We start from the raw sequence: 22,560 nt of genomic DNA, 5'->3' as shown, positions 1-22,560 counted from the left end.
CTGAGGTGTCCCTTACTGCATTTGTAGTGTGACAGTTTCAAGAAACAATTTTAAACACTTATTTTTCTAGATGAATGTAAGTAGCAAAATTAACAAGTTTAGAAGTATTTTTCAAGGATATTATCAATGTGTTTTTAGCTGTGGGTTTTAATTTGCCTTCCATTTTACGACAAGTAATGACAACACACGTCAGTATAGCTGACCGTATCAGAGAACGTCGCACCCAGGTGCTCCTTGCATGCACAAGCCCAGGAAATAATCGTGACAAATCACTTTTGCTCCCCAGTCCACAGAAGGAACAAGTTACTCAGTACCTGCTCTGAAAAATCTGTCTTGAAGGAAAGCTGAATGGCAGCATGAAAGTCAGCGCCTCGCTTCCTCGGCAGGTGAACTCTGTGACTGCAGCGGCGTTTCCCTCCCTCCCTGCCTCCCCCGGGCTGTGCGTTGGGAAGTTCCAGTGAAATAGAGCTGCTGTGGAAAGTCCTGCTCACAGCGAGGAGACGTGACCTCTCAGCGAGTCAGATCCAATTTTACAGGCAGCTCTGAGTCAGGGTGGAGCCCGTGAACTGAACTTTGTATTTAAGAAGGAAGTGATGTTGGTGGCAGCTTGTGTTGCTAAGCAGATGAGTTGCCATATTTTTGTGTCAGCTGATAGTTTTGTCGGGTGTGTGACTTCACTCTTAGATACGATGGCTTCCATCTATTAAGGACAAAGGTCAGAAATTGTCAGTGCTGTGATAGCTGTGCCTCTCCATATAAGAAGAGGCATGTTCTACTGAGCCGTCAAAGATGGAAATGGGAGTCCTTAATGCTGCTTCTGCACGGTGAAAACAAAACCGACCGTGAAACTGTCAGTTCATGTCACGGTCCAAGAGCAAACATCCTCATGAGCAGGGATGTTGTGGAGTAGGTCAGTTCCACGGCATTGCTCCATTTTTATAAGAACTCACTGCTGTTCCTGATGAAAGGGGGGGGGGGGGGGGGGGGCGGGCGCGGGGGGTGGTGCTGTCTAACCGAGTGTCTTGTCTCCAGTAGTAATGGGAACTGGGGGGCTGAGGTGAGCACTCAGGCACTGGCCTGTTAAATCAGGATTTAGGTGGAAAGCTAAGCAATCCTGCCTCGTGCTTTGGTAAAGTAAGCGGTGAGTCTGTTCGGGAAGGAGAGCAAGTTGTTTATCACGCCGGTGCTGCTGGCATTCCAGTGGGCGCTGCCTTACAGCTGTCCAGATCGTCACGGGTAAGTGGCAGTACCCAGGCGGCGTTTCCGAGAGCCTTGAGGGGGAGAGCGGGAGGGCTGGGGGTGGCTGCCCACGACCATGCGTGTGTACCCACGCAACCCGCAGTGGTGAGTCACTATGTGCTTTCTCGGGTGGCTTTTCCACCTACTCCCCCCTTAAAGTTTTTGATTCTCTCCCTAAGGTAGCCTTGAGAGAAGGATGTGTTGTCATCCTTGTTCTGGGAGATACTACGGCATCAGAAAACTTGCACAGAAAAGAATGCATTTTGGGACTAGTGTTAGTTCTTGTGGTCAGATTCCCAAGGGTGAGGCAGGGGAACACTGACGTTCCTCAGAGCTTTGTTCCCATAAGGCCTGGCAGGTGAGTGGCATGTGGACATGCGCCGCCGGAGCTCACTGCCCCTCTGCTTTTCTGGTTCAGTTCCTCAGTGAAGGAGTTCCCTGCCACAGAAGTGGCTGTTTGGGCCAGTTCCAGCTTTTGTCACTCCAGCTGGCTTGAGTTTCAACAACAAAAAACCCAACAAAAAAAACCAAAAACCCAACCCACCCAAGTGTCTACCCTGGCTTGCCCTCTGTTCCCTTAGCGGGCTGGTGCCACAGGGTGGCTCCGTGTAGCACTTGGATTTCTATCGCTTTTAGCTTTTCAGCTGAAATCGTTAAGGTTCTTCTGTCTGATACCAGCCTGCTGCTTCCTGGCACTAACCAAAATCCACGTGCTCTCGGTATGTCAGCGTGCTATACATTACTGAACAATTTCTTCTGAAAAAGGAGCATTGTCTTCCTTTAGTGTACGGTGCGTCGTTATTGCCTGTGCTCTTTTGGCCACTTCACCCTCTCAGTCTCATGTGCTTCAATTGCTGCCTAATTTTTTAGAAGCACTGAGTAAAACTTTCACTCCTGAAAGAAAAAGAAACCGTTCGTCTTTTTCACTCCATTTGGCTGAAAAAATGCTCAGCGATTAAGAAAATGTGAGTGTGTGTTGGGGTCATGCCATTTCAGAGCCACTTCCCACCTATCATGGGACAAAACACGATGCCTTAGCTCATCTGAGGCCACAAAATGGCATCCTGAATACCAAGCCTGAAGTGCTTGGAGGGCAGCTGCTCCAAGCATAGGCTTGGGCTCCTGGTGCGGTTTCACATCTCTCCTTGCATAAACAGAAGTGAAAGAAAGGCTGTGAGATGAGAAACTGTTGAGGTTTGTGTACATCTGTACAGAATTTCCTTGGGAGCTGCAAGTTCCTTCATCAAAGCAAAAAAGCCTTTTGGAAGAAGCCAGCCAGAGGGTATGGCATAAGTACAAGTACTTTCTGTCGGAGCTGCTGCATGGTTTGGACCATTGCGGTGCTGAGCAGGTGAGGAAGCAGATGTGCTTAACAGAGCTGATCTCAAGTGGGGCGGGTTGCTCTGAGCTCCCTGGGCACAGCGTGCAGCACTAGCTCTCGTGTCACTGGGCTGGGATGTCAGCGAGGAGGCACAGGCTGCGGGGGCCCTTGTGGCCCGAGGGCCTGCCTGTGCCTGGCTTGTGGAGGGCTCAGCACCGTGAGGTGTCACCTGCCACCTTTGGAAGTGACGTCTAGACCTTAAGATCCCATTTCACTATACCTGCCTGTTAAAACAGATGCTAGTTCTTCAAAGTGTACTGAGTAAATATCCTTCCTTTGTATTTTCATGTGATACCAAGTCATTTGCATTTTGTAATACTGATGTTCTAAAACAGATGTAAATGCGGCTCAGTAATCTCTGTGCTGAACTTCCTATGAAGTACATTAACTTATCTCTGCATAATTATGCCTGTCATACACAGTGACTAGCTCAGCTTCATACAAACTAACCCTACCTTGAAAGTCTACCTGGTCAGGTAAAGTGTAGCAATTCATTGGGGTTTTGTTGGTGCACATACCCTTGCTCTGCAACTGCTGTCGAAATTCTCAGCCATTAATGCAAATTCTTTCTAATCTGTGAGCCAAATGGCTGCCTACATCAGATGGATTACTTCGTCCCAACAGCATACAAAGTATTGGGTGGCTGCAAGTGAATTTTCATCCCTGTCATCTCTTGGATATTTTAATAAGCTGTTACCAATATGGTTAATCATGAAGACTGCCGTGTTGCTGTTTCCTCACGCTCCTATGGAGCTGCAAAGTGCTTGTTGATCACTTGGGGAGTTACAGCTTTCTCTTTGGGGACTGGCTGAAGAACGAGTTAAGGTTTCAAAACTTTTTCGTCTGTAGCGGGTATGCAATGACATATTTCATCTGTGCCTGGTACTACCATCAAGTACGTGTCTGTGTGAACATGTGCCATGCCTGGACCATGTCCCACCTCGGAGTGGTGAAACCCCTGCAGCACTTTTCCTTACTCTCCATTTCCTATTGCTGCTGAGGAGTTGGAGAGCAGCCATAATTCTCCCCATTCTGGGAAAGCGCCGTTTGTGGATTCTGTGTCTTCTGATGCTGGAAAACGTTGGGAGACTCCTTGTACATTTTTATTACCCAAGTAGTAAGCCAGCTGATTTCACAGGCCATGGCCTGAGAATGATTTATGGGACCCGTGGAGCTGGTTCTGTGCCTTCAGCAAGAGGCATGCGCTAGAGACTGGGGCATTTTTTTTTTTTCTTGGAACAAACATTTAACTAAGTGCCTATACATGCCCCCCCCTCGTTGCTGGTGCCATGCTAATATACTTCCTTTTTAAAGAAATGCTGCATTTCTTTGATTGTCTTGCCCTGTCACTACAATATTCTTCAAAAACTTTTCATGCTCAGAAGCTTTGCAATCTGATTTCTGCTCAACAAGAAACTGAAACGAGTTCTAAAGGGAGCAGTGAGGCTGCTGGCAGTCGGTCTCAGAATGGTTCCCCTTGCCCCTAAATCTTAGAGAATCTTTGAAAGCAAGGGGAGTTCCAGGTGGGCTTACACCAGGGTGCTTGGCTGCCAGATCAGGGGCACAGTTAAATGATAGACGCAGGAAAACAGACTTGTGGGTAAGCGTTTCTCGGCTGTTTACTCTCTGGTCTGTCAACATACTGCAAGAGAAAACTGAAACTGAGTACGTTTAGTAACTTGGGAGGATACCTCTGTGTAGGTTTTGTGTGTGTCTGTTGGGTTTTTTTTTCCCCCCACAAAGTAGAGAAATGCACATTAAAAATAGAATGATCTTAAAGCGAGCAACTTTGGTGAAGGTATACTAGGGGCATGTGCTGCTTCAAAGTGTTTTTTTTTTTAAACACTATTTCCACTTGCTATTTTTAACTTTATGGAAGACCACGGTGAAGAACAGGGAACGTGTTCTACCACATAGTCACGTGCTATCAGCTTTTCAACACGTTTTTCAGTAGAAAGCATGGGACAGTGTCACTGCCCTGGCTGCTGGCCCCTCTCGGCGTGACTGCACGGGCCTGGCTGCACGGGAGGCAGTGACACCTCTCCAACTGCAGACTGTCCCTTCTCCTGAAAAGGTGCTTTCCCCTTACACCCAAGAGAGGCTGAGTAGGCCAGACGTGAATGACACGAGGTGGAAGAGTTTCAGACTTCCTCTGGAGAAGCCTGGGACATTTTGAGGCTGTAGGGGCTCTCGGGGCCGCAGCACCGTCGCGGATGCCTGGATCAACAGAGCCAACGACCCAAGAAGCGAGAGGAGCTTTTGACATCCACGTTGTTCGGGTCTGGCTCCCGGATTCAAGCACGTTACGAGAGCGTAGAGGAAAAGCTGTGTGAGGTCCTCAGAAGACGCCTTCTCCGTGTCTCCCATCGAAGAGGTACGAGTGTGGGTGCAGCAAACGGCCCCGAACCGGAGCGGCGGGAGCAGGAGGGGGAGGGAGCCCCGGCTCGGCAGCACATGACTTTGTTTTTCCTTCTCCAACCTGCTACAAACAATGACGGTAAAAAGTTACCTCGTCAAATGACTCGCTGAAAATTCCTGTAACGCAGAGTATCTTTACACTGGGTTTACATTGTAATCTCTTTATACTTTTAAGACGCTTATTTAGTTTCCAGAGCGATGCAGGGAAGACCGTTAAGCGCGCTACTGGTAATCACTTTTTGGTGGGATTTGCCTAATTTGCTTATGGAATGCGTTTGTTTCGCTTCGTATCAGGAATTTGAACGTGCGGTTTACAAATGCGGCAGCAGCAGGGCCCGGTGCCGGTGCCGGAGCCGGAGCCGGAGCCGTGCCGGCGCGACGGGGGCGGTGGGCGGGCGGCCCAGCCGCGGGCAGGCAGCGCTAATGGCCGCTTCCCTTTGAACACCCGACCCGCTCGGGACAAAGTCCGCCCTCGGCCGCGGACCCGAGCGATACCACCCGCCCCCCGCCCCGCCTCGCCCCGGCGGCGGGGAGCGGAGCGGCGGGCGGGGGCGCGGTGCCCGCTGCGGCCGGGGGCAGCGGCCGGGGCCGGGGCAGGCCGCGGGGGGCCGGGCAGCCTCCCGGGGCGCCCTCTCGGTTTCACTTCGCTGCCGCGTTCGGGAAGTTTGAAGCGCGGCGGTGGCACAGTGACACCGCAGCCGCCCTCCCGAGCTTCACCGGGAGTTTCCCGGGACGGGACGGGACGGACGGGCCCGGCGCTGACCCCGCGGTGCGGTGCGGTGCGGAGCTGCCCCCCCAGCCTCCCCGGTCACCGGCAGATGGGCAGGAGCGGCGGGGGAGGCGCACGGAAGACGCCGTGCCCAGCCGTGCCCAGCCGTCCTCCGCCGTGCTCCGCCGTGCCCCGCGCCTCGTCCCCCGCCCCGCGGCAGCGCTGCCTCGCCCGGTGGCGGCAGCGGGAGCCCCGGCGGGGCGCTGGCGGGCCGGGCGGCGGGGAGGTTAGTGACCCCCGCCCCTCCCCCGCCCGGTGCCGGTCCGGTTTTTCGGTTTTGGTTTGTTGGTTGTTTTTTTTTTTTTTCCCTCTTCCCCCCCCCCCCCCCTTTTTTTCCTTCCCCCTCTCCGTGAATAAATTATGCCGGGCGGGGCGGTGACGTCGCGGGGGGGCGGGGCGCGCGGCGGCGCTCGCCCCCGGGGAGGGGGCGGTGTCGGGGGCGCGCCTTGTGGCGGCGGAGGGAGGGGAGGGAGGCGGCGGGGGCGGGCGGGCGCAGGGGGCGGCAGCCGCCTGGCTGGCTGGTGTCGCGCTCGGCTCGGCTCCGGCGGGCGCGCTCGCTCGGGAACTATCGGATTAAACTTGAATCGAGTGAAATTACACAAAGGAGCGAAGCGGAGCCGGGACCCGGCGGAGACCCCGAAACTACCCGAGACCCGCGCTGACCCTTCCTCTCCCTCCCCTCCCTTCCACCCCTCCTTCGCCCGCCCGCCCCGGTCAGGGATCCCCCTCCTCCCCTCTTAGCCCAGCCCCGGTGCGAGCGAGCAACTCCGTGCGTGTGCGTGTGTGTGTGTGCGCCACCCGCACCGCCTCGCCCCCCCCGGCCGGCGGCACCAACTCCGGAGCGTGTCCCCTCCTCCTCCCCGGCCCCTCGGCGGAGGGCAGCGAGGGAGCGAGCGGGGGACACCGGTCCCCGACGGCCCCGCACCGGCCCGGTGAGTGACCCCGCACCTCGCTGGGCGCGGAGAGGAGGGAGGGCGGGCGGGCGCCGGCCATGGAGCCGAGGACTCGCCGCAGGTCTCCGTCCCCGGTGGCGCGGAGCGGAGCGGCGCGGGGGTGCTGGCTGCTGGCGGCGGCCCGGGGGGGGTGGGGGATGCTGCGCCCCGCCGCGGCTCCGGGCGGGGGGGGGCGGAGGGGGGGGTGCGCCTCAGCGGGGCACTTCCCCGGGTGTAAATGGCTTTTTGTTGTGCTGCGGCCGGCCGGCCGCCTGCCTCGCCTCGGGGGAGGGGAGGGCACCGGGGAGCCGGAGCGGCGGCGCCCCTGCCTCCTTCCCGCCCCACCCCCCCCAACCCCCGCTCATCTCCGCAAGTTTGGAGGGTGGCTAAAAATCCGGGAAAAGTTGAGCGAAACTGCGCGGCGGGGGCGGGCGGGGGCGGCGGGGCCCAGCGCCGGCCGGGATGGCCGCGGGAGCGCTTCCCCCGCTGACCACGCTGACGGCTGCCGGCGGCCGCGGCGGCACAACAAGCGCTAACAAAGTGAGGGCGCTTCCCCGCCGCGCACGGCCCGGCCCGGCCCGGCCCGGCGCCGCCCCGCCCCGCCCGCCGCGCTCCCCGCTCCGCGCCGGCACATGGGCCGGGGCCGGGCCGGGCCGCGGCGGGGGCACCCCCAGCGGAGGCCGGGCGGTGGGTGGCGGCGGGCGGCAGGAAGGCGGGCGGGAGGAGGAGGAGGAGGAGGGAGGCGGGAGCACGAGGTGCCGCTCCGGCCGCCGGTGCGCGCGGCGGGGGGATCGTCCTGCCCCGGCGGCACCGGGGGGGGGGGGGGGGGGGCGGCACCGGAGGGGGCGGGGGGCGGCCGACGCTCTCCGGCGGCCGGAGAAGAAAGGGGAGCGGGGGAGGGAGCGACGGGAAGGGAGGACGCTACCTCAGGCGGCCGGAGCGGTGCCGGCGGACGCCGCATAATAGGGGCTTCACCCCGCCGGGCACCTTGCTCCGCCGGCGCGGGGACGGGGCGGGCGGGCGGTGCCGCCGCCGCGCACATGGGGTCGGGGCCGGGGCGCTCCCCCCCGCACCCCCGCCCCGTTCCGGGCCATTTTGAGGGTGAGCGGAAAAAGGTGGTCTGAGGCCATCGCGGTCGGGGCGGGGGGGCGGCCGCGGCGCGGCCCGCGGGGCGGGGGGAGCGAAGCGGAGCGGGGCCGGCGGCGAGCGCTGCGTGCGGGGCGGCGGGGAGCGGGCAGCGCGTGTGCGTGTGCGCGCGTGTGTGTGCGTGTGAGTGTGCGGTGGCGGGGGGAGGGGGGCAGGGTTGTTAGCGAGTCTCAGGGAGAAGGCGCTGCAGGCAATGAGCAGCCATCATTACGTTGCCTTCATTTATCCCGGTAGCGTTAAACCGGGGGACGCGCTCCCGCGCCGGGGGAGCCCCCGCGGGCCGCCCCCCGCCGCCGGACCGGCCTCCGCGGGTGGGAGCCGGGGCGGGGGGTCCGCGCGCCCGGCAAGGGGGCGGCCGTGGGGCCGGGGCTGGAAATGGAGCCGGCTTCCTCGGCGCACTCCTACACCCCGCTCACGCCCGGGTTTAAAGTAGTTGTTTTTTAAACAGACAATGGACAAAAGGAAAGTAGCGATGCCCGGGAGTTCCCTTCCCGGCGCCGGGGCCGCTCGCCGCACCGCGCAACTCTCCCGCACTTACCCACTTTCTGCCTTTGTTTTCGTTTGGGAAGGGGCCGAGCGTGCCTTCCAACTACAGAAATGGGCGATTTTGGTCATTTGCGAGCAGCTTTTTTCTCCCCCGCCCCCCCGCGCCCCCCAGCCACTTGGCCGTTCGTGGATTTTTGGCTCGGGGAATAATCGGAATAACCCCGATGCGATAAGTTTGTTTCAGTGTCGATGTGCGCCTCGATTTTACTTTCATCAAAGCAGATTGCGAGCTGTGTTTATCCTAGAAGATGGCTTTCGGGGGAATGTGTTTGTCTTCCCCCCCTTCCCCCCCCCCCCCCCCCCTTCTTTTTTTCACAAGCAAGTTGAACAAAAAATGTTTCTGTTCATTTCCTCACAGATCATCCATTCTAACGACGGCAAAAAAATCTTAATGACTATGACCTTAGCAGCACGGGTAGCTGATTTATCCCAATTATAAATCCCGTTAGTTTGCGGTAATGTGTGAGTATCAATATATAATTCATATTAACAAGCATGATCGGTGGTTATTATTACTATATTTTTTTATAAAAGTTGAAATCCATCGTTTTCCAATGAGAGTGCTGCATCTGTCGCTTGGAGTGTTTTTGTCTCGCTGTTGCACAACAGAGGCTCTCTAGTCTTTAACCTAAAATGGCAGCTTTAATTTGACTGGGGCCCATTCATTGACAATGATAATAAAAAGGCTGAAAGCTAAATGTAGCTGGATGCTTGGGGCGCGTTTGCAGAACTCTCTCCTTGCCATTGCTAGGCGCTGCTAAGAGAGGAACTTCGAAGCTCTCTAGTTTCTATCCTGAAAGTTTCCAATACGTTTTCGTTTTTTTTTTTTTTTTTTTTTTGTAATTTAAAAAAAATATCACATTGCTGTGCATAAAACACATTCTGGACGGACGGCAGTGTTACTGACAAACAACGGTGAGGAGATAAATAGAGGGGGCTTCTTCCAAGACGTCCTTCCGCTGCCTTTTTAACAGCAGCGGAAAAATTCTCGTAATGCCTTTTAAAATAAGATGCAGTCTGGAGGAAAATTAACCGTTTGTTTCTGAGGTTTGTAACAGGTGATTAGAACAATTGTGTTCTGCACGTTTTCCTGTCTCCAGCTACTACAAGCGGGAGCATTACTTGTTTCTTCTTGTTTGGTGGTGTAAGTGTACTCAGGGTTTCGCACAGATCCTCTTGATAGCATACTATTTTCCTCTAGGATAAAACCACAACTGCTTGGAAAAAGTAATTATTTTTTGTGTGAGACATCATTTGAAGTTCGAAACAGTTTTTACAAACCAAAATTTTCCCTACTGTAGCACTGGAAAATGCCACAGCTTCACACATCCCCTGTCCTGCCTTTCTTTTAACCTAAATGCTTATTTTCAATCTCTTTTTAGTGTTTTTTTTTTAAAAAATAAATATGTAAAGATCATTATGAAAGCTGTAGAACAGGCTCTTAGAAGAGCATTAAATGCTTGTGATTGCAAGTTTAAGTGAATTAGTGATGCACTGATACTAATTGGATAATCGTATTTGACCAATATCTTACTAAATATTTAACAGTGTAATGATAATTTCTGTTATTACTTGTAAATCCTGGTTAGGTTATTTAAACAGTGGAAAAAAAAAACAAACAAAACTTGCTCAGATTTGAAACCCAAAATGATTTTATTGCCCCTTCGGTAATTATGGAAAGTTTTGATCATAGGTAAAGATCACACAGGCCTTTTAGGTAAATAACAATTTCTGAGGATGTAGTATTGTAGAAAATACCAGTCAGAATGAGGTATAGCGGAATGCTCTCCATTGCCATCGCAATTCTGTACAGTGGTGGGAGATGTGAGTTGTAACCATTTTCTTTTGAATTTGGTTAATGCAGAAACCTGAAGAGTTAGGTCAAAGGAGCGCTGTAAAGACTTCCCAGCCCATGTAGCGGGGTCAGTTAACCAGAGCCTAGCCTTTTTTCACGCGAGGTATTTGCTCTTTTGCACTGAAAGCTTTTGATGAACGTCCGTGGTATTTCCCGTTAACACTCAAATAGCATGAGGGCTGTATGAGACGTAAAATGAGTTGTTTGCAAGTAAAGGTGAAACCAGCCGATGGCAAAGCTGGGAAAAGTACGCTAAGGAAGGGTATGTGCCGCTGGGCTTGGCGCGGGTGGCCGGTCGCCGGGTCCCATCCTGCCCTGGTGCGGAGGGAGGCTGGGCCCCGTGCCCTGCTGCAGGCGGCGGCTGTGCGAGCAGACGTGGCCTAGGCTCTTCGCTGGAGGTGAAGAATACAAAACCTCTTTAAAAACCTTAACAAACAACCCAACCCAACCCAGATGTGATTTTCTGTAAAGGTGGAAGGCCTGAGAAACAGGAACTTTGCACGTTTTCAAAGAGCTGCTGAAATCTGGCAGCGAGTCTCTGGCTTGCCATATCCATGGCATCCCATGGCAGCTGGCTCTTCGGTTTTTGTTTTGTTTTTGGTGTATGGCGTGGTACGTGAGGGATGTTAAAGTGGGAGGAGGAGGAGGAGGAAAAAAGGTAACTAGAAAGAAAGAGAGTGGAAATACACACGCGTTGCCTTGAATCCTGTGCCTTAACTCTATCCCTTGTTTCCCATTCATCTTATTTTTACATTACTTTTTGGAGGGAAAGCTTTTAGAATCTGGTGGTTGGTATTTGCTCTTGCAAATCTAGCTTTATGCAAATAAATCTGTATGGCTAGCAAGGATACACGCAACTGTGTGACAAGTGCTGTGTGTCTGAAGGTCCTCCTTCCCCCAGTCCCCTTAAATCCTGACTTCCAAACCCTTTTGTATTTGTCTGCTATGAACAGACCACTGGCTGCTCAGATTTATGAGCTGGTTAACTGTTGCCCTAAGTAACATGGGTGATACTTTTATGTACCCTGTATACATAACATAAAAGTGAGAAACCTGAAAATTTTAGCAAATAATTAAACTGTCTTTTTTACAAATGAGTCTCTTGTGTGTAGGTGAGGCTTTAGATTTCGCTTTCCAACAGAAAAGTTACTGTATTAATTTACTGCATCTATTTAGCTTTATCATTAAGATGGACTTCATAGTTTCTCATCGTATCTGTTTCTGTGAATAGCTTGTTTGCACAAACCACTGGATTTTAGTAGAAGAAAGTCTCAAATACAGTCTTCTATTTTGGCGGCGATAGATAAAAAGGCAAAGGGAAGCTCCGAGTATAATTTATTTTTGGAACTCTTTCAGAGGAAGGAGTGAGGTACGATACACAGAAAACATCCCATGCTTTTATTAGGATTCTGACAAGATACTGAAACCTGATGGAAGAGTTTTCCTCTTGATTTCTTTCCGTCTGCGGAATCTAACTGTAACTTTCAGTGCTTCATATCTTACCCAAGATCAGCGGTCATGGAAGTACCACATTGTAGTTGCACACTAAAATTCTTACTTGGAAAATGAGGTTGGAAGGCATGATACAAAAAATAAAAAGGAGGCTGTGACCTAAAGGACACATTCCAAGCGCCTGAATATGACAACAGAGCTCTTAAGAATATCCTTAAGTATACAAAAGCTGATTAGCTCTTAGCTTCCAACATTGTGACTTTTCAAAGATGTAAACATGCACCTAGAAGAAGCCAAGTCAAAACCAAGGATCTTCATGCTGTTGGGCTCTCTTGCTTCACGCATGCCGCTCAGTAGTGGTTTCTAACCATTCTGATTATTTTGGTGCCGTTACACCAAATGCATTCTCCTGGGGGGGTGGGCTTTCAAAAAAAGAGATACTACATAATTTAGGCATCTTCATTTAAAAGTTTGACTTTGGTAAAAGAGTGAGAATTATCAAATAAGCTACCATGGTCGTAGAGCATCATTAAGAGATGCGACTTTGAAAGCTTATTGGCATATAGGCACTAACCAGAAACCCTTGCTTGCGTGATAGTGACCTATATAGCTATTTTGGGTGTGGTTTTGCTTGGCTTTCATGTGAGCTGCGTCGAACCTTCCTCTGACATAGACGATTGCTGCGATGAGAGGGCCTTGAGGCGAATGGTGGGGAATAAATAACTTTGGGAATCAATTGTCTGGAAAAAGTCATTGCAGCCAAAATGTCTGCCGCCTTCCTAATGGTTCCAAGAGGAAAATTAAATTTCACATATACGGTCCTGATCCTAGAGGTTATTATGTTCAGGCTTCATTTAAATACGGGCTGGTTATAGCGAGCAGCACGGCAGCTCACCTGCCTGGGAGTAGCTGGCATGCGGAGAACCCAGTGCTGGATAGTTTTGGAAGCACTTGAATTCCAGTGTCCTTGAGCCACTTTTAAGCTGTTCAGCTGAGCTTTCTGTTTACTGCTAGAACTTCAACAGGTAGCTGGCTTTAAAATTTCTTAGTGATTTTTTTTCGAAAGAAATCGGCCTACCAACAGTTTATTTTTATTTCTATCTACAAAGTAAGCATCACTTCTTAAAGCATTTTTATGGATGCGTACATCAGATGTACAAAGTATGGTTCCTTTTACGCAGCAAAACCAGTCCTGCTCTGAAACCTAAACCTTTCTTTCTTTCTATTTCTCTTTGCTGACCCCTACCCCCACCCCCCAGCTTTCCCATAGATTTTTCTTCCTCTTCATCTTGTGCTTTTCCTATTGGGTTTTTAATCTTCGTTCCAATTTATATTGCTTTCTGTTTGCTTAGTGGAGTTGCGTTTTCTTGCCAGTCTTAGATAATTAGGGTACGTTGCAAAACAAACATGCGTTTCAACTCCTCATAATACCGCTTTCTACCCGAGGCACGGAGGATGCTTTTGTTGGTGTGGGAAGAGCTGACTGTCTGCACCAAAGCCTGATGAAGTCTCCCGTTAGACCCTGGGTGCCACCTGGCAAGGGGACGGTTGGCAGCGAAGAGGCAGAGCAGGGGCCGCTGGGGTGCCCCAGCCTGCCAGCAGCTTTCCAAAGGTTCTTCGTGACCCTTTGCATTGGAAAGGCCTCTTGTAATTTCAAGCCTTTTCTTCATGAAAATGATGTTCCCCCATCATCAATAGTTGCGGAATACAGCTGTAATAGTTTCTCTTGCTCTGTGCATGGAGTAGTTGTGAGTGGGGAGAGCCTAGTCCCATCCCACTTCGTGTGAAATGGGGGATAGCTGTTGTGGGGTACCCCTTGCCAAACAGAAATCCGGAGTGTGAAGAGGAGCTCCTGTGGGGGATTGTGATGTTTTTTAAAGGAGTAAGGGGAAGGTTTGGAGACCCAGAACTATGTGACCAGTGGTAAAGCAGATCAGAACGTGGAGCAACTCCAAGGAAGACTTTAATAAAGGCACTTTTGTCCTGGATCTTAAAATAGGAAGCTTGTGGATTTATTTACAGGGTAAACAGGATTTGTGAAATGGGCAGTCTTTAGGTGCGAAGGAATAGTGGTCATTCTTTGAGAGAGAACCCAGGGAAAAACTAACTAAAACTGTACTGAAAGCTGGAATTTTAGAAGTTGAGAGATAGGGATAGGACAAAATGAGGAGAAAAAGTCTTCATCGTAGAAAGCATGGGGGTAGTGCTCTTTTGGGAGAAATGTGAAACAAGCCCTTCTGTGAGAGAAGTGGAGAAATTCGATTAAAGTCTTCAGTATTAACAACTTGGGTGAGCCAGTAAGTGGCTGTGACGAATGTGCTCGGCCCCTGAGTCCAAGCTGATGATAACTTATTATAGGAAAATATTCCTTGCTTCAGAGAGGATTCTTGATGTAGCTGTGGAGATTGAAATCCAAAGCCGAAATGTTACTTGGTAAAATGTCTTACAAGAAAGTGCATATTGGTCTTGGCTGTGGAGAATAGCAGTTCAATATTTCTTCAAGTTGAAAATAAGACAACCAAGGAGATACGACTTACTATGTTTTTAATGCTTAATAGAAGGAGGACTAGTGGATGTTCCAAAATCACTCTGATAAGGCTGAAATAAAATTGCACATAGGTGAGAGACTGGTAAATTTTTGCATCTTAATTAGTCATGTAGGGTATAACAGATGTTGTCAAAATCCTACCTGTTCCTGGCTAGGAGAGCGTAGCTGAAGTCCAGGAATCTGGCATCCCAGGTAACTTGCTGCTTGTAGTTCTCTATTTGAATGTGTGTTGTTTGTTTGTGTGGGATCAGAAATACCTAAACAGCTGTAACTGTGGTTGTTAGCTTGAAATAAGATCTAAGAATATGATTTTGTATTTCTTCCTGGGTCTCAACTGTGTGGCATATATCTGGGCAAGTCTTGTGGCTTTTGGAGAATGTGCTCTGGTTTGTGCTGCTGTTGGACTGGAGTAGCTGTTTGTTGGATTTGGTGGTTTATTGCAAGGCAAAAAGCAGGCAGGTCGTCTCCGGTTCTTGGTTTGGGAGGTACTTGTACTATATTGCTAGTTCCTGGGAAGTTTTTGCAGACTTCACAAGGTGGTGTGGTCATGTCAGGGACTCTTAGCAAGAGTATAATTCTTGCCTCAAGTTGTTTTAAGTGTGAAGAATTAAACTGAGAGTTTATAGTGAGCAGTTTAGTATCTCTCTTAATTTAGGAAGGAATCGTTCAGAAAGTGAGTTAAATAGGGGTTTCTGGATTGCCTTAGGAGGTAAGTCTGGGAGAGACCTGCTGTGTAATTCAGTTTTATTTATCAGTACCATTATGAGGTGTCTGCTGTGCTTTGCATTCACTTAGCTCTGTGAATGGGGTACAGCTTTACTCATCCTTAGTTTAATCATCATTCTTTAGTCAGTGGGGAAGTGAATAAGCAGGCTTCAGCTTCACTTCCCTCCTCTTTCTTGATCTCTGCAAAGGTACATCGTAATTTTGTTGGGGTTTTTTTTGTACAGAAGTAAGTGAAGGCAGTTTTGTGCTTCTTTAATTCTTTCGTAACCTTAGAGGTTACTGAAAAAATGGCATCAGTTCCACCTGCATTTCTCTTTTACTACACTTCTGCAGTAATCCCCAGCCCATGCCACCTTCCCTTACAGAAGCGACGCTTCGTGAACGTACTTTTGTATTTTAAACAGGATTTGAACTGCAGAAGGAAGGGGTTGTTTCATAGAAATAGTATGGCTGTTGGAAGAATCGGCCTGTTAAAGGCAGTGCTAGAACTGAAGCATGCTTTCCAGCTTGGGTCCGATAATTGTTGTAGCAGGTAGTCTTAGAAGTCAAGTATGTTGATGTTGCACTCAAATAAAAAAAGGGGGGGGGGGGAGGTTGTGTGTGGCTTTTCACTTATTATGGTTAGATTTAGAGAAATGCTATGGTTAATGTGAGTTCTTGGAGGGCTAGTTCTCAAGGAAATAGGCTAACACTTCTCACCCCTGCCCCCCCCCCCCCCCCCCCCCAATATTGCTTAATATTGAGGTGTTAAAGAAGAAAACCTTTGTTACAAAAAAGATGGCAGGTGGAAGGAATTGCTTCCATTATTCTCATAATAAGAAATTTCCCTAATACAGTTATTTAAAAGACTAATCTCCTTGATCTGTTTCTCTCCTTCTGCCACCAGTCCCCTTTCCCTGCCTCCTCCCCCAAAAGAAAGGAAGCCAGAACGCCTGCCTTTCTGCCTGCCTCTCCAGATGAGGGATGGTCAACCTTTGGCTTGTCAGCGGTTCATGTGTGATTCCCCTGCTGAGACTGTCACATGACTAGCGTCACAACTGGACTGTGCGGTGTGGGGATTGTTAGGCAATGTGAATTTTTGCTGTGGGAGGAACTGGACTAGTAGGGGCTCTTGGAGGCGGATATTACAGAGCCAGCTGGGATGCAGGCTGCATGCCCGATTTTATTCCCTGGTGGGGCTTCTGGGATCTGCTGCTGTCTTCCTTTGTAGCTCTGGCTCTGTGGCACTTAGAGATTCATGGTGTGCTCTGTGGCTGCCCGACATTAAGATTTTTGGTAGGCAGCCGGTAGGGTCAGGAAGGCTGAAAAATCCTTGTCTGACTTGGTAAGGTGTAATGATGGTGGTGTTTTGTTTGGGGCAGGGTGCTTTTTCTCTTCAGTGCTCTCTGAAATAGGTTGTTTCTGTTTTGAGGTGCCTCCAGGTAGGCAATGAACTTTGAATAGCAAGATAAGTACTCCAGCAGCTGAGCTGTCCCGTTTGCTGCTGTCATCGATTCAATTTGGCTGTGGGAGTGATGTATTTGATACATGTTCACTTCTTGCTTTTCAAGTGAAATGGTACATCCACAGTAGGCAGTCCATCACAGAACGAGGCAAATCGATCCATGGAGAGAAATTACTGGGCAGAAAACCTGGGGACTAGGCATCTAGAGCACATTGTCACTTGTCAGGGGTATAACACCTTGCAACTCCTTGGTTCAACTGCATCCTTCTAGATTCTTTCTCTTAGGCACGTCAGCTTTTGCCTAATAGGCTTACTTGGATACTGGTGACAACTTAAGGAGGGAAGGCAAAATTATTGCTCTTTTCTGCTTATCAGAAATATTTGAAGCTTTTCTCCATCATAATGCATATTGAGGTTGGTGGTCGCTTTCCCAGGGACTTTTTTCATGGGGGAAAAAAAATAAAATCCAGGATGCAATCTGCCAAGCTTTCTTTACCCTCCCCTTCTAATTGAGTTATCCTTATCTTGCTATTATGTTTCCATGAACTTCTTTATTTTTATGCTGGAGTATGATACTGGAATCTGTATACAAATACATATTATTATATTTTTTGTGCAACAGATTAATTTTTTTTTTTGTAGCTTTGAAGGTAGCTGAAAGCTGTTGAATGTCTTCTCATGGTCCATCTAATCGTTTGTAAGTCAGGGTACGGTTTGAGAAATGCAGTGAGCTAATTTAACCGGACATTGTTCTGAAAGGAGAAGTTTCCTCTCCGCCTTTGTCCCCCTGCACCCTTCCTCCCAACCACATGGCTCTGCTACTTTGTTACAGCAGCAGTGCTTGTCAGGTCCTTCTGTGAACCACTTTAGTTCACTAAAATGGCAGAAAAATAACTCTGTAAAATGGAGAGCATTTTGCTGTTGTAATGAATCAAACTGGCTCATAAAAGGGTCTGATGAACACCAGAGCTGGTACTAAGGATGAGGGGGGCCGGTGGCTTGGAGAGCAGCAAGGCCTTTTCATCTTTTCATTTTGGTGGCAGTGAGCAAGTGGATTGGATCAGTTGCCTGGGAACCTTCATGGGAGAAATAGAAATAGAGTAATCATCTGTGAAGCAAAGGACACCAAAAGAAAAATGTGCTGGCCTGAGTTCAAATTGATATTAAAATTCGTTTATTTAGTGATGGTACAGCTCGCATGCTATGAACAGTTTGTTAGAATTAATAATCTGCTGCCCAGAAATCGGTTTTCCTCCTGAGGTAGGAGAACAAAAGCCTTAAAGATTTGCTAATGTATAAATGGCTTGTCTGATATTTCAAATGTAAAGTATTTCATCTTTAAAACAATTTATTCACAAGAAAGTACATTGCTCTGGGGGAGTGTGATTTTTTTTTTTTTTTTCATTATTATTATTTTTGGCAATCCTGAAGTTCTCCATTAGGTTCATCAACCTTCTGAGTCAATTTGTATGCCTCAAATGTTATCAAATCAATGTTTAATTCAGTGGATTCGGTTGTTCAGAGTTTGATCCCAAGTATCTACATTATTCCTGTTAGTTTGAGGCGGTGTGAGAGCTCTTGATCATAGTAGGTGGCTAAGACTGTTACTTCCCATCACAGTCTCAAGCTTTCTTATAGCCAAATGAAGATACTTTTGTTTAAAATTGGTGAAAAAAATCTCACTGCAAGTAAAATAAGATGCTGCTTAGTTACTCCTGCAATAACTATACTCCTGCTGTTCTCCAGAGAGAGAAATGGGCAGTTTACACTATTTAGCTCAGCAGAGGAATGAACACTTAACAAAAAATCAGGGATTCTGCCTGTAGCTCCTCCTCAAGCCACCTGCCAGCTTGAGGTGACTCGTTCAGCATAGCAGGAGCATGGCATGAGAAACTGCTTGCTTCCTGAAAAGCCCTGGCTGTTTTGTGAAGTTACCTGTGTACACTGCCTGCAGTGACAGAAAGGGGCTTCTTAGCAGGTGGAAGAGCTTTCCTTCCTGTTTTTCTCAAGATTTGGGCAATTAATGGAATTAATTTGGTGCTTTAATGGAAGGTAAACACTTAGTAAAATTATCCAAAAAAATCCCGCCAACCCACAAAACCCCAATGCAGTGCACCATCTAGATTCCTCTCTGTGGGGTTTACATCTAAAAAAAATTCCCTTTCAGGAGCTACAGGAGATGGTGGGAGGAGCAGGAGAAGGGACTTACAATTTCTGTCCCAAGCCACCAAAGATCCTGCAAGCTGCTTTGGTGAAAACTGTGTGAGGAGTGTTGGCCCTGACTAGCGTTGTGTGTGTTCAGAGTGAGTATTGTAGTTACTAAAAGCAGCTTGTTTACATTAGGAATTGTATGTGCTAGCTCTAATGGGCTTTAGGAAGCCCAAAGCACAGCTGTAAAACATCTGTCTCTGGGACCAGATCTTCGCTGTCTGATGAATTTTTGTCCTGCATTTCATGTTCAGATTCAAAAAAGAAATAAAACATTAAAAAAAAAAATAGAAAAGCTTTTAGCTGTCCTGCTTGAAGACTGGTTTACACTCGAAAGGCTATCATGCTGTTGTATTGAACGCAGAACTTAAAATAGTGACTCAGTATTAACTTAACTCCACTTCCTTTTTAATCCGATCATCTTGCTTGCTATATGACCTTATAACACCTTAATTTAAAGGCCGCTTATTCCAGTGGATTAAATTTGGAGGTGTCTGGAATGGTGGGCATTGCTACAGGAAGAGCTTAACAGGAACTGAGAAATTATGTTGCCTCAACCCCACCCCCCCAAAAAAAAACAACCAAAAACCCCACAAACAAACCCACAACAGGTAGGGGGGAATGGGGGCAGCAGGGGTATTTTTCCACTGGCCAATGCTGACTGTTGCTGATGCATGGTCTGTGCAATAGCATGAGGCTTGCTGAAAGGTCAGGAGAAGTTTTGAGAACGTAATTCTGCTGTACCGTAAGAAAAAGTACATTCGTTTCCAGTGAGTGAATTTGACGCTCTTTGCTTCAATTATGCACAGAAGTGATAGAAGGCAAAAGTATCTGTTGAGTGCATGCATCTCTGAGTGTTTGGGTGGTTTTTCTTCTTTTCAAGGCTAGTGGCCTGAGCAGATGGTCAGAAGCCAGGAACCTGAGTGCTACTCCAAACTGGCGTACCAGGTTCATAATGATGTATTTGAGGTCTCCCATACTGGGATTTGTAATAGTTGCTGTTTACCTAGCAGCTCTCATCAGATGATCACAGTTCTTTAACAAGTGTTAATTTTGCCTTACTATTGGTCTCATGAAGCAGAGTTGGCCTATTATTTAGCACTTTAAAAAAACCTGTTTCAAGAGTTTAGAGTCTGTGTCTGAATAGCCTGCTATTTTTCAGAATTTATGTCTTCCTTTAAATTTTTCTCAGGAGTAAATTCTAAGCGATTATATTTTGTGTATTGAGTTTAGGGACTATAAGCCCTGCTCCTTCCCCACTTCCTACACAGTTTCCTGAATGAGCTCTGCCAAACAGTCTGTGATTATTGTATGTTGAGCTTAGGTTTAGAAGTAGAAAGAGTTTAGATAGCATAGAATAGAAAGTATACTATGTTATTAGCTGTTCTGACTCACGTTTACTGTAAGTTTTTTCTTCCCTCTCAAGTCAAGTATTTAACTTGACTGAACTAAACTACAACTGAATAATCTCTCTGAAGAACTGCATGGTTCTAAGCAAGGGTATGTAATTTCTTGGGTGTGATCAGGGGGTTATGGTGAGTTTTACTGTACCTGTGAAAATTTTGATTGCTACAAGTCCTTGAAAGTAAACCATTGGCTTATGATGCCTCGTGTCTGGTGGAGGTTTAGCAGAAGGCCTGTTCTGCACTGGGCATACGCTGCTGTCTTCAAGCTTGGGGTGTGCTCAGCACAGTCGCAGCAGCACCCTTCTGGTATTGGAGGAAGCAGGAGTAGGCTGGAACATGCAGAGTTCTGCCACTGCTTACAACAGCGATTGCTGTGTCTTCTGTGTTTGTCGGGGGAAAAGTTCATACCTCTAATTTGGGAGATGGGCACGGTCCCCACCTTGTAGGTAAAAGGGAGGGTTTGTTTTCAGCAGCTAAGATGTTGCACAATGACTTGTGGATTGGAGCTGAGGATTGAATTGAGTCTTCCAGTAATTCCTTTAAGTACTTAACCTAAATATGTTGTAGTTATTTTAAGTACCTTTTTTATAACAGTAGTAAAGCTTCAGGCCAGTGCTTAGAGCTGATACTATCTCTTGAAACTGCTGTTTAAATCAGAAAAAATATTTTTTCACTACTTAATGTTGGTTTTAATTCTTTCTCCTTCAAAGGTGGAAAAAAAGTTTTTAATACAGGTTCAGTATGCCTAAAATTTCAATGTATAATACAACTTTGTTTCAAGTTATTCCCAAACCAAACTTAAAAGGCACTGCAGATACTGAGTAGCACCCAGAGAAGTACTGCTTGTGCTGCAGTATTGTCAGCATTTCTGTGACTACCCTTATCCACCTGTTTTTTTTACTCCCTCAAGGGGTTAAAAGCAGATCATAAACTCTTTGAATTTCTTGTTGTTGGAATAGGGTTATCTTTTATATAGGAAAGGTAGAATTTCAGCAGTCTGGTACTCGCTATTTTGGGTCCCTGTCTCATTTCATGCTGTGGTCCTCTCAAACATTGTAATCTCATTTGCATTCTTGAAGTACTGATAACAGGGACTGAAATACATACAGTTTCTTCATGAAAGGAAGGTGAAATTATTTACTGGAAATTGTGTATTATTGATGTAACATACTTGTAAAGAGCTATTAAAACCATGTTACAAATACAATCTTGCTTTTTTAGTACTAGAGAATACCTCTGCCAGTTGAGACCAGAGGTTTGTATCCTCCAGAATCCTATTTTATAGTGACCATGGTGGAGGCTGTCCAGAAACAGAGCCAAGCCCCTTAGCCTCCACAACTCTGCAGCTCAGAATTACTTTGGAAAAAGTGATAGGTAACACCTAATGAATTTTTCTTGCATGAATTCATCTAGTCTTTTCTTGGTCTGTGTAAACTCTTGGCTTTCCATTGGGACCGTGGCAATGAGTTCTGCAGCTTAAGTACACATTGTATGAAGAACTGCTTCCTTTTATTTGTTTTATTTTGAACCTACCACCTGCTAGTTTTGTTTGATGTTCTCTAGTTTCCTTGTTAGAAGAAAAAGGGATCAATGGTTCACTACTTACCTGCTCCATGTTGCTCCTGATTTTGTAGACTCACTTATTCTCTCTCTGGTTTCCCTTGTCGAGGCTGGAGATTCTGAAGGGTATTCAGATGCCTGTCATCCCCTTTTGGTCCTTCAGTAATTTTGCTTTAGAAGTGGACGTGGGCAGAGCAAACACTGGCACTGCAGATAGGTACCTCATAGACTTGTGCATCTCATCTCTCATACAGTTTTGTGTTTGGATTTTTTTTCTTTTTTTCTTAAATATGCTTAGCATTCTGTTTACTCTTCTGACAAATCTTGTCGTCTTAGATCTATTTATTCTAGCTCCCAAATCTCTTTTCTTGACAACGAGGTAATCGGGTCAGAGCTCAGTAAAATGTATGTAAAACAGTTGGATTGTATTTTCTCAGGTGCATTGCCTCCTATTTACCTACACTGAGTGTCATCTGCATTTTATTACACCTTCACTGGGTAAAGTGAAGGTCTGCTGCTTCCTGCATAGTTGATTTTCGTTTTTAGCAAAGTGGACTTGTTAATATTATCAGCAAGCTCACTTCAAGGCTTACCGCCTGTTTTTAGATCTTTTATGTGCATGCTAAATAACATGGGTCTGGAAAAGATTCAGGTGGTTTCCTAACTTCCCTTTTTTTTTTTTTTTCCCCCTCTTTTGAGTCGGTTACTTATCCATGTGAAGAGCTTCCCTCTTTGCTGTTGTAGCATAGTTTCTTTAGGAACTGTTGGTGGAGGACATTTGTTCAGCAGCTGGCATGTTTTGGTCATTCAAGTTAGGTCAGACTTAGCCCACTTACCAATTGCTTCAAAGAATTCTCCCGTATTAGTGAGACAGAACTTTTCTGTGGGAAAGCATCAGTGTCACTTTTGTAACCTGTACTTAGCTGTGTG

General features: G+C 47.9%; 1 protein-coding gene across 10 annotated transcripts in view; it reads left to right on the top strand.

Annotated features, from left to right (window-relative positions):
• Nucleotides 1-2,605: 2,605 nt before the first annotated feature.
• CHD7 (chromodomain helicase DNA binding protein 7) overlaps nt 2,606-22,560 on the top strand; it is a 134,069-nt gene continuing 114,114 nt past the window's right edge. For 3 of the 10 annotated variants that reach the window (XM_080378278.1, XM_080378270.1, XM_080378269.1), the window contains exons 1-2: nt 5,095-6,739; nt 8,790-8,893. The gene's annotated coding sequence lies outside the window, so the exon portion shown is untranslated. The other 7 variants (XM_080378272.1, XM_080378274.1, XM_080378276.1 and 4 more) reach the window with 7 other exon arrangements.

This window comes from Falco punctatus, assembly GCF_963210335.1.
Source record: "Falco punctatus genome assembly, chromosome: 3".
Lineage (NCBI taxonomy): Eukaryota > Metazoa > Chordata > Aves > Falconiformes > Falconidae > Falco > Falco punctatus.
This window is presented reverse-complemented; position numbering and strand designations above follow the sequence as displayed.